At 47.7% G+C, this 12,075-nt stretch overlaps 1 long non-coding RNA gene across 1 annotated transcript; it reads left to right on the top strand.

Annotated features, from left to right (window-relative positions):
• Window positions 1-6,960: 6,960 nt before the first annotated feature.
• LOC142784447 (uncharacterized) lies at window positions 6,961-11,755 on the top strand. The gene is made up of 2 exons (XR_012888636.1): window positions 6,961-10,048; window positions 11,091-11,755. It is a non-coding gene; the product is annotated as an uncharacterized LOC142784447 (long non-coding RNA).
• Window positions 11,756-12,075: the final 320 nt, after the last annotated feature.

Here is a 12,075-nt window from a genome sequence, read left to right on the forward strand (position 1 = left end):
ATCGCAGGCGCCAGCTGTACAAAGCTACTATAACCCGATATAGCACACCCAAGGTTGAATACTGAACACTAGGTTAACCCTTGCGGCCAAGAAAATCAGAAGTAACTGAAGAGATGACAAAAAAGATTAAGAGAGAGAAACACGAACATGTGGGGAGAGAAAGAAATAGGAAAAGGCGACTGCCGGTTTCCCCTGTGTGGGTCAGCCCAGGGGTGCCGTCTACGTGAAGCCAGGGCCCAAGGGGTGTGTTGTCTCTGCCGGGGGGCCTGAAGGTCCAATCACGCGGCGTCGGCTCAACCCCCAGGGTCCCCTTTTCCCCGGACACGGCCCAGCCACGCACGGATAAGCATGGAGGTGAAATGAAATGAACTTCGGCTCTCTTCGATGAGTCAAGAATAACGATGCAAATGCAGAATTCATTATGGTGCTCTGCTCTAGCTTTAGGTTCACTCTTTAATCAAAGCAGTCGTTGAGGGCTGGTATGCCTTCAGTGGGTGGCAAAGTGTGCAACATGACTTGAAGCTCAGAAGTAAAAACGTCTGCTCTTACGACTTATCGAAGTGGCGCGTAATAGTTGGCCCGATAGACCGTAGCATTCTCAGGCAGAATCTCAACCTCACTTCGCCCCATGCATTGCCAAACAACTGGGCCGTATTACTCCAATAAGCCTTTCATCCTCTTTTTGTCACTTTTCGTCAACGTGTCAGCACGGCATCACGGTCATTTACGAGTAGCTGTTTCTGATCTTCCTTCCAAGGCAGCGATCAGGTGTACCACACTTGTCTTCTTTCTTGCTGATAGTTCCTCGGAAGCGTGGAATGAACCGATGTAACCGTGATTCGCCAGAACCTGTGATGCCTGCAGTTTGAAGTTGCAAAAACGACTGAAGAATCTGCGAGATTGTGCCATCGTCGCTAATCGTTTAGACTCACAGAAGGCAGAGCGTGATGCTAGTGTCGCAGTCAAGTAAGTCACTTTGACGACTGAACCCTTGCAGTGTCCATCCAAACACTGTGTTGATTGCAACTAATCCTGGAATTTATGTACTTATGAGTTCTCATGTAGTAACCTTCCACAGATGGTCAGCTTCAATCAACGAGGTGTGAGGCCAGTCTCAGCCTTCCCTTCGCGACACAACTTCTGTATGAGGTAGCCATCAGTTGTCGGCAAAAGAATGTCGTCAAAGATAACCGGTACAACAATGACTCGAACTATGTCGATACGAGAATGATGTTGGCTCCGCAGGGGAACTTCAAACACTTTCCGTTTTTCTGCAGAACTTGGGGAAACGCTGCCAAATCTGGTAAATGAAACTCGAGTTTTTCCCAGCAGCTTAAGTTGTATTTTTTCAGCTAGATCTTCTGTCATGTATGATCGCTGGCTTCCTCCATCGAAATCACTCTGGTGTATATGGATGGATCTGCTACCATAACCGACAAAAGTGCGAAAGGTCTGCAAGTGCACAAAGACAGTCTTTGCGCAACCACTTCAGGAATTCTTACCGTAAATCATCAGTGAGTGCGACCTCCCTCTTGTGCAACCTGAAGCTTCTGCTGGTGATGACCTTTCCGATGTAGCCGATTTCCTTATGTAGTTAGGGTCACACATACTAGATGTATGCCTTCAATGACAAGTTGAGCACATAAGTTTCGCTTTGCAAGACTGTGCCTGGTGACCTCGTGACGTGCATCTGTAGCAGCGGTTGGCTTCAGCTAGCTTCTTTTTCTTTGAAACAATAGAGAGGTTGGCAACACAGATGCCATGTTCTTTGTATTAGCAGAAAAAGAACTCGCTCCTCTGGTACAATGCACTGTGTAGTAAAGAAGCGGTGCTGGTGGTGCCGTCTCGTCCTCTTTGATGAGTGAAAGTGTGGTTAATAAGAGGTCATTCTGAGAATAGCTGACACTGCTCCCGGCTTTCCAATTCAATACGTATGAACATGAGCAGCGCTTTTAGTTCCAAATCCAAGTTTGCAGCTGCCAATGCTGGATCTGAGGCGTACGTAGAAGACACACATGGTCTTAAAGTCTGGCTGCGCTTTGCTCTGATTATGCTAGAACGATCTCGTATGGCAAAGCCTCTTGTAGAATGTCAATCAACCTTGCAGAGAAAGCTATCGTTGGTACGTTTAGTGCAGTGAGACAGCGAACGTTGAGCTTCACAATATTGCATAGTTGCCTGAGGCTTCGGATGTCGCATCCGGGCGTCGCTTCCTGCAGAGGCTCCTGAAACGAACCTCTGCCTAGGGAAAATGGTCGTAGTGATCGACTCCGGCGAGATATGTTCCAGCGAGTACAAGTATGACCACCGCTGCTGCATTAATTCCATCACCGAGCCAACTTAAAACGTTTGCCGCCGAGATTCCTGCCCAAAATCACGCAGAATGTCAAAGCCTTAACAAACACCGTGACACGTTTTAAATGCCGATTCATTTCTTAGTCGGGCTATGTCAAGCATCCGGCGTTGTCCGTGACAATGTCCACGCGCCGGCAGGTGTTATCTTTCCGCTCTCACTCTCTCTCCCATAGCAACAACTGCGGGTGCATGTGGTTATCCTCTCCCATAGCAACCGGACCATGTGGTACGAGAGTGTAGGAAAGGGTAAGTGCAGTGCTTCGCTGCTCCTTCTCTTGCCGTTCGCTTTCTCTCCTCCCTGTGCCCTACTTTCCTGTGTGCTCGAGTCTCACTCTCGATCGTTTGCTGGCTTGGCACCTCTCAAGAACATCCGGAAATGCGTGCTCGAAATGCCGCTGTGAAACGCCAACCACTAGCCGAGAACGCTGCTTGTTTTTTTCACTTTATAGTTTCTTTAACCGTGCAGGCTAGCTACTTTAACTGGAAATGACTACCGCATTTCTCGTGACAGAAATACGCAGGAAAACGGCACTATTGGCTGCACGGTAAAAAAAATAGTATTCTTCTAACGCTGGGTTCTCACGTGTGAAACAACGCATTCGCATTTTCTCACGATTCCCTTCGGGGATGTGGGGGCATTTTTCTTTTTCCATATTATGGGAAAATTATTCACTAAAACTGCCCAGGAATTAATTTTGATATTAGCACCGCTTAGTTTCTATTTTTAATCATGTCAGCGCGAAGCGAGGAAGAAAAAAAAGGACCGGTAAGTGGCAAGGAGGGGAGGGGGATTGCACAAAATATTTTGAGACGGAAAATTTGAGCCCGCCCAATTCCCCCTCCCCCCCTCTCCTTGGCTACACCCCTGCAATTATGTCACTTAGCATATACTGGCAACTAGGCCATGAGCAGATCATCTACACACACATCAACAGAGGGGCCCTCCCCACAAAACAAAATCCTTGTAACACGTATGTTCCAAAGTAGGTGCATGTGAATAGAACACCTTTGGTTAGATGGCACTTGTCAAATAATCTTGAAGAGAACGAAAATAGACGCAGGATTTCAATAGTCATAAGATGCAAATATATGCTGTTAGATGCATCAACCAGAAACGGCATATTATGTATAAACCACGATTCTGCTCTCATTGCTGTGGATATTGTTAATGCTTTCAGTGATCATTTCAGCTTCATAGACAGTGATCAGTGTGATGGTTAACGGACGTTCGTCACTATGTTTGTTGATAGCGGACGAGAAAGCATTAACATGAACTTTTTATTTCATGGCATGGGTGGAATGGCTGACGACGCACGGATACGCTACCGTGTGCAGCGCCGTTGAGTCGGACGTCGCGGCCGACCCAGCAGTCAGGGTCGAAACTCCGGAGGTCCTGGATCAGGCCACGGCTCACGACGACCACACCCGGTAGGCCTCGTCCATGAACCTGCTCCCGGCCACTGCACCCAGGCAGGAGCCATTCGGCAGGTCTCGGCCTTGGACCTTGAACAGACACACCGGAGCTCGACCTGGCCGACACGTAAGGGTCTCACGTCCAGCTCAGGAACGCTGCCAGGAACTCGTCCTCTCGAGCGGCGCACCGTTTCGTCTGCCTTCGTGGCCTCAACTCTCGAGCTCTCTTTTCCGCACGTTCCTTCTTGGCCAAGGCACCGCCAGGTACCCTCGGGGGCACCCTGCAGCTCATGAGCTCGTGGCCCACGTCCGAGTCTGGCCCGTCGCTCGGCACCGCTCGGCGATCCTAGATTCAGCCAGTCTCTCCCCTGGCATCTGAATCCTCGGCCACCCTGAATCCTCACCCGGCTCCGTGCTCCTCTGTGCGCACTCCCGCGTCTCACCCGGCAGAACATCTCGCTCGTCCCTTGCCGAAGTGCGACGCTCTCATGACACCGGCGCTTGATGGCATGGGTGCGGCCACGGAGCAGTCAACCCGCATCGGAGACGCGATGCTCCATGCGGGGAATGGCCAGCCCGTCCAGCGAACAGCTTGCGTCGAGACGCGATGCTCGGCGCAACCGTGACCATTAGCCAGGCCACGTTCATCGCTGTGTCGAACGGCTGACCGTGGAGACGCCTCGCCGAGATCCGCGATGCCCTCGGCAAGGAAGAGAACAGCAGGCCAAGCCGCGCCCCGAGATGCAGTACTCGTGCCGGCAACGCCGCCCCAGCTGGTAGTTGGACGGCAATAGCGTGGACGGCCGCGTTCCCTGGCCGGAACCTGGATCGCCTGCGTCCGACGCTTCGGCCCGCTGTCTCCCGTCTGCCGCTGCTTCGGCTCGTCCCCAGCCACAAAGCCCACTGCCACGTGATGGTCGCCCGTGGCCCAATCGTGGCACGCCACCTCTATGGGCCACCACTGGTCATCAGCTGATTCGCTGACAGTCACGCGCACATTAAACACGCCTTGCCCCGCACTTCCGTCGTTGTCGTTTTCTTCGCTCATCACAATCAGCTTAATTCGATGCAACTCATTTTTCTGCGGTGTGCTTATTCTTTCTACCTATTTACAATGACGCCAGAAGAAGTATGCATTATCATCAACTCTCTTAAAGCAGCCAGTCCACGTCTTGATCTTATAAACACCTCAAGCATTAAACTTGTGTCTAAAGAGATCTCGCCTGCGTTAGCATATGTAATACAGAAATTATTTAAAGTTGGGATCTTTACTAATAGACTCAAAACTGGTAAAATAACCCAGTATTTAAAAAAGGTGACCGCAAGTGCATGAGCAATTATCGTCCTATCTGCATTTGGCTTTCCTCAGCAAGGTGACAGAAAAATTAATACACAATCGACTAAGTAAATACTTGTCCAAGTTCAATCTTTTAACTCATGACCAATTCGGTTTTTGCGAGAATATGTCTTCTGAATTAGCTCTTATTAGTTTTGTTGAAAGGGTTAAACTAGCCATCGACTAAGGTCTTTTAGTTGGATCTCTCTTCATTGACTTCACCAAAGCAATTGATTCCATCGATCATCATATTCTTTTAAACAAACTTGAAGTTTATCGCATTTCCGGACCACCTTTAGAATTAGTTCGTAGTTATTTAAAAAACATATCGTACAGAGTGCCAATTGATGGTGTCCTCTCCTCATTAGAAACTATAAATGTAGGTGTTCCACAAGGATCAATATTTGGACCACTTTTATTCTAATATTCATGAATAATTTGCCACAAATATTAACACATGTACATTGTCTACTTTATGCCAATGACACCACCATCTTCGTATCTGATAACAATCCTGGCTCATTGCAGAATAAACTGAACGCTGACCTGGCTAGTGTTGATTCATGGTGTGTAAAAAACAAGATGATATTTACCCATCTAAGACATTTATGCTATTCCATTCGTCAAAAAATCTGCTCAATCATCCTATTTCAGTGTCTCTACATTTATGTGATCTCAAGATCCACGACGACAAAAGTTCTCGGTGTTGTTCTAGATGGCAATCAGAATTCGCACTATCATACACAATCACTTATTCAAAAAATCTCATTTGGCATTCACATCATTATAAAAACAAGCTATTTTTTTCGTCGCGGCATTCTCATGTCTTTATACTAATATTTACATACACAGTCACCTCTCATACTGCCTTTCATCCTGGGGTAATACATATTACACACATCTTCATCATTTAGAAATATTGCAAAAGCAGGCATTATGATTGGTTACATTTCAATATCATACATCTCCCTCTGCTCCCATATTCCGTTGTGTAAATGTTCTACCTTTGCGCATGTTATTCCATCATAAGGTGTCACTACTAATGTTTCGTCTTATCAATACCGATCTCAGTATTCCACGTTTTACTCGCTCCAACTTCATCAACAACAATAATACAAGATTTTAAAAGCGACTTAATCTACTCCTTCCTAAAATTTGAACAAATTATGGGCAATTGCTTTTTTAGGCATTTCTTTTTAGGCATTACTATTATATTTTAGGCATTACTATTGCTTTTTTAGGCATTTCAATTTGGAATTCATTGCCATCAAATGTCTTATCAAAGTTGTCTTCATCATTCTCATGCAAACTAAGGAGCATTTCATTAAACTTTTTTAGACACATAGAATTCACTAGGTTTTGTCTACCCTACTACTTCGCAATGTGCTGTTGCCACTTCCAAGTGTTCCACTTTTGCCAATTTTGATACTTGTTGGGATGTGTAGCTGTTGGTGCCACTATTCTTTGTTTGAATTAATTTTTGTGAATTCTTCTATCTGACTTCGTTAAAATTATTTTATTATTTACATTTGTGTTTGTCATAGCTGGCTTTTTAATTTTCTTTATGAATACTTTACCCTTTATTGCCAAAGCTATAGAAATTATACAAAATAAATGACTCACTGTTCCCCCACTTTTCTGTAAACCCCCATTTATGTTTTGTTAGGAGGTCCCCCCGACAGGTTTCACTCCGGGACTTCTGAAGTTGCACTTTTTGTCCACCTTGTTATCTCGTCAAATTTCGTCAAATAAATTTCGTCTAAGTAAAGTAAGATGAGGAACATATACTCAATATAACAGAATGTGCAGCAGAAATCATATCAAAATGATACAGCTGAGTGCCAAGCTACAAAAGGAGTCGCGATCATATGTAACTACAGTAAAAGCTCGTTAATTCGGATTTCACGGGACCGGAAAAACTGTCCGAAGTGACCGAATGCCGAATTAACGAATGAACAGGGAAAACAACATTTAAAATCAAGCTGCATAAGCATACCTTTATTTGTTGAAGTATTTTGTAATTGTCGTCAGCGTTTTCGCGCAGATTCCGGCTGACATCACACTTTTTCTTAACTGTTCCAAATGGCCAACAGCACGAAAGCTGTCGGGAGTGTTCAGGCAAGCGTCCTCTAATATTAACAGCGCCTCCGAGACTTCCCGTGAGGTGCGATGAGGTCGCGGCCAACGTTTATAAATATATTTCAGTTTAGAAACTCGCCGCCGCGGCCATTGAACGCAGCCGGCCCGCTGCGGTTCCTGACACCGCGGCGCTGCAGTCGAGAATTGCGCTATTGTTGCGAGCGTCGTCTGCTAGCTCCAACGTTGCGCTTGCGCAGCGGGCTTAGCAAGCCGTCTGATTTTATTACGCCCGTTGCAGCTTTTAAATCTTAAGCGCTCCACTCTGGTGTGTGATGTTCTTAATGCGTGTCGCAACGCACCGCTGTATTATTTTCTACGCATTCGGAACATTCGAGGCCACAAGCTTATGCTTTAACTGCGCCCTGCATACCCGGCCCTCGTTTGGGTTGACTGAAAGCGCGCGCGTGGCCTTGATAGGAAGGGAAATGTTTTCGTCGCCAATCAGATGTCCTTACCCGAATCCATTCGTGTTTTGATTGATTGCAAGGTTTAACGCGCCGACGCAACGCCGGCGTTTAGACGCGCCGTAGTGGAGGGCGCCGGATTAATTTTGACCACCTGGAGATCTTTAACGCGCGCCGAAATCTCGCACATAAGGGAGGTTTTGCTTTTCACCTCCATCAGAAAAGCGGCCGGGAATCGAACCCGCGGGTGCACCCACTGCGGGTGCACCCAAGGCAGAATTTCATACTGTGCACAATTTGCACTATCGCTTCAACGTCTTTCTGGGAGCGTACCCGAATGTCAACAAGCGACTCTTGCAGCAGTTTTCCGTTCGCTGAAATAACGTACGTAAGATCTTCGCGTATCACAACGCTCTTCATGATAGAGAAAACACCTGCGCTCATCCCTGTCTCGTAGAAAACTGCTTGCCGGCTGTTTTCTGGCTCATATTCCACAATTGACAACTGCCAATTCCGAGGTAGCCGCAGTGAGGCACTGTTCTCGATAATGTACGTGAGATCAGTGCTCTCGCAATCACTCTGAAGCTCATTTGGCTCTTGGGGAGGTGGGTGGCAAGACACAGTTTCTGCACGCCGACAAGCACTTGCTCTCTTTTTCGGCGACCGCCGCCTCTTCGGTGCAGAAGACAGATAGCTGGGTAAGTTCGGGAATTGCGTCGGAACAACACCACTTTTCAGAGCCCATGTACCCCGCTCAACCTCTACCACTTCACCATTTATGATATGCTTATATGTTTTCGTGATGTCTGCTGGCTGAAAGTGAACGTCGCACACCTTGCATGTTTTGCTGAGCAACTTATCAGCGCGGGGAATAGCCCTTCGCCACCTGTCAAGAAGCTCGGGGTCCGAGGGTGGGGCAAAAAAGTGCCGCTTGTCGGGGTTACTCCTATATCCGCTTGTGCAGCCAGGCACAAAACACGTCGGCATGTTGGCTGAATGTTATGGCATTTCACATGTGAAGCATGGGACACGGCGGGGAATCGGACAGCACTTCCTGGGGGAGAGCGGCTGGCCTTGAACGCCGGCGACTTTGTTGACTGTTCGTAACAGCGAGCAAATCTATCATCGGCAGTCGCTCACTCACAGCACAAACACAGTTCGCAACCTCAAAACGAGAAGAAAACAATGAGCAAATCTATCGGCAGTCACTCACTAACAGCACATACACAGTTCACAACCTCAAATCGAGAAGAAAACAACGAGCAAATCTATCGGCAGTCACTCACTAACAGCACATACACAGTTCACAACCACAAAACGAGAAGAAAACAACGAGCAACCCCACAGCACGACCCAGAAAAACATGGCCACTGGCACACCGAAACGCTCGCCTGCACCGGCCGGCCCGTCGGCACCGCGCAAAAATCGACCGCTGCGCCCTCACACCCCCTAGAAGTAAGACGCGCCCGGCTTCGGCGGCGGAGTTTCGAAACTGAAGTATATATCTATAAACGTTGGTCGCGGCTGTATCTCCTCGCATGATTCTTTGTCGGAATCGTGGTCTTCATTGGCGCCCGTGACATCAATAATAATCTTTTGATCAGTCAGGAGACCCCTCGTGGCGACACCATGATCAATCGCGATGTAGTCCTGATAGGTCACATCTGTGGGAAGGACAGCATCGAATGTCAGGCAGCCATCGTCGGTGGACTCTGCCGCATTTTCGGCGTTGCCATCACTGTAGCGCAAGATGGTGGTGGCATGCACATACGGTCACAATGGAAGAAAAAGAGAACTCCGCAAGGGGGGGGGGGGTTAGAAAAAGGGGGTCACGATTTAGAGCACAGGGTACTCTACTATGGGAGAAGAGATGGTTCCGACACGACAACACAAGGGCAAATGCCGTCGGAGGTAGGGTGGCTAGAATGAGGAGGTGTGATGACTGCGGCGGCGGCCTCTTGCCTAGCGAGGCCCCTCTGCGCGTTCTCGCCGCTGGGGGAAATTTGGCGCGTCAGTCTGGGGCGCTGTTGGCATGTGCCGACTGTGAGCATGTGTTGCTCGTGTCTCGTTGGTGACGGAGCAGCGCAAGTAAGCTGTCGCTGTTCGCGAAGTACGGCCTGCTTTTTCTATCGCTTCCCGATTTCTTGAAGGAGATGATGTCAGCGGTTGTCGTCGATTTTTGAACCGCTCTGAAGAATGCCGTCGACGGGGAAAAAAAAACGCAGAGGTGGTGCTTTGTGCCAGGTTGCGACGCCGGCTACAAGTCCTGCGGTGAAAGACTGTCTCTCTTTCGTGCACCTGCCCGTGAGGATGAATTTGAAAAGTGGGCACGTGCCATACCAAGGGCCGACAAGCCACTGCAAGAGAATTCTGCAGTTTGCGAAGGGCATTTTGACCCAAGGTACGTATGGAATTCGTACATGTTTAAGCATATAGAAAAGTTGAGGTTTTACAAGTTAACACACTGACCCGGTGTGACACACTGGTCATGAGCAGCAGAAGTGCAGTGGAAAGAGCCAGACTAATTCAGATGATCGGTTGTTCTTGTACTTACATTGGCATGTTGCTCCACGTGGGCGCGTTTTGCGTTCTGCCTCCATCGACCCGCGGCTAGATGTGTGTCACCTAACGCTGCAGCACATGCATTAATTGTTGTTTGGTTGCTTGGAAATCCGAAGTGTCTTCATTACAGAGGCTACGCTCACTTTTTATTATGTTTTCAGGTTTATCATAAGACACTACGTGCACATTGTGAATGTAAAGGAGGTCCATATACCACGCGATGTGCCTGCCCTTAAGGAGAGTGCTATTCCAACAATTTTCCCGAACCTTCCAAAGTATATGACGAAAACTCTGCAAAAAGAGAGGAAGAGGAGAATGGGACAGGGCTCTTCCGTGCCTGCAAAGAAGAGCCGCAAGGACATTGACGATTCAGAACGCGAATCGGTTCAGCTCATTCCTCATGACAAACTGGACATAGTCAACGATGAAGTACCTCGGAAACACTTCATTTTTGGTCTTCGACTACCATCGCAGTATTGGTCACGTCAGACATTCCAAAACAAAAACATAGCGAGTTACCAAACAGCTGAACATCATAAAAACAAAGTACCTCCTGTTGCCTTCAACAAGATAGCTGTGTTCGAAATTGGAGAGCGAAATTCACCCTCCTGCACCATTTTCCTGGCTGGCCACCTTCACTGTCAGCGCACCGTTGAGTCTGAGGAAGAGGCCCAAGAGCTTCTGGTGTATGCAGAAAAACTCTCTGTGTGTTGTGGAGTGGGAAATACCAGCGAGTTTAAGTGATTAGATGTATCTGACTGCACAACATTGTCAGCAAATGGCCTGTTCAAGTATGCTTGTGCATTTTCAGTCCTGTACATTGAAATACAAAGCATATAATCCAAAGTATCAATTTTTATAATTTACATGTATATATGCAGGTGCATAAGCTTTTATAGCTTGGCGAGAAGCCCCAAGGGAGCAAACGTATCTCCTGGACTTTTGGAGGCCCTGCTGTCCGAGGAACATCTGCTGTCTGAAAATGAAGCACCAGCTTGTGACGACGTTACACTACCTGTCGAAGCAGCAGAGGTTGCGATTGACCACGCTGACTACGTTGAAGAACGCAGTGATGACCGCCTCACCTATTATATTGCAGGATATGTAGCCAGGAAGCGGATCTTCTCAACCCAATGCGAAGCTTGCAAGGATGCCTGCCTCGTCACATGTGATAGTGTGACGGATCAATTGCCAGCAGAAGCGTGTAAAAAGTGGGACATGGGGGGCCTTTTTTACCCCTCTGTCCGTCTATATAGTCTAATCAAAACCCTTGAGGATAGACTAACTCGTGCATTTAGCACCACACGCTTGCACACCAAAGTAGTGAAGGATTTTTTGCGCCTAGCAGCCAATGTGCCACAAATTGGCTGCAGTGAGCATTCAGCTTCTTTAACAACATCGGTTGTCAGGTTCTACAGCATTACGCGTGTCCATTTTCTGCTGAAAGGGCTAAACCAGCATGCTGTGCAGAATAAAGCCAAGAAGGTGAAGCCCAGTGTTATGTAATGTTTTAATGTACTGTTTCCAATAAACTTGTATCAAGCCACCAGTCTTGTAGTCTTGTACTTCATTGCATTCTTCTGCCGCACTGCATAAAAACTGCATTGACTTCCACTCTTTAAAGTACTATTGCAATCGAAAATGTATAACAAATATGCGAGCGACACACGCAGGGTTGTCGCCACCTGCTGGTCTGCGGGAGAGATTCCTCTAAACTATTTTTCGCGTGACAAGCGCGCCCACCTCGCAAGAAGTGGCCACGAAACCCACGCTCTGTATCGGCTGCGTGGTTTGCGCTTGTAGATTACACGTGCAAGTTTCTCGACGTCAACAACATAATTGAAAAGACTACAGCGGTAAAACTGA

The sequence above is a fragment of the Rhipicephalus microplus genome, unplaced genomic scaffold, assembly GCF_043290135.1.
Source record: "Rhipicephalus microplus isolate Deutch F79 unplaced genomic scaffold, USDA_Rmic scaffold_14, whole genome shotgun sequence".
In the NCBI taxonomy this organism is placed as follows: Eukaryota; Metazoa; Arthropoda; class Arachnida; order Ixodida; family Ixodidae; genus Rhipicephalus; species Rhipicephalus microplus.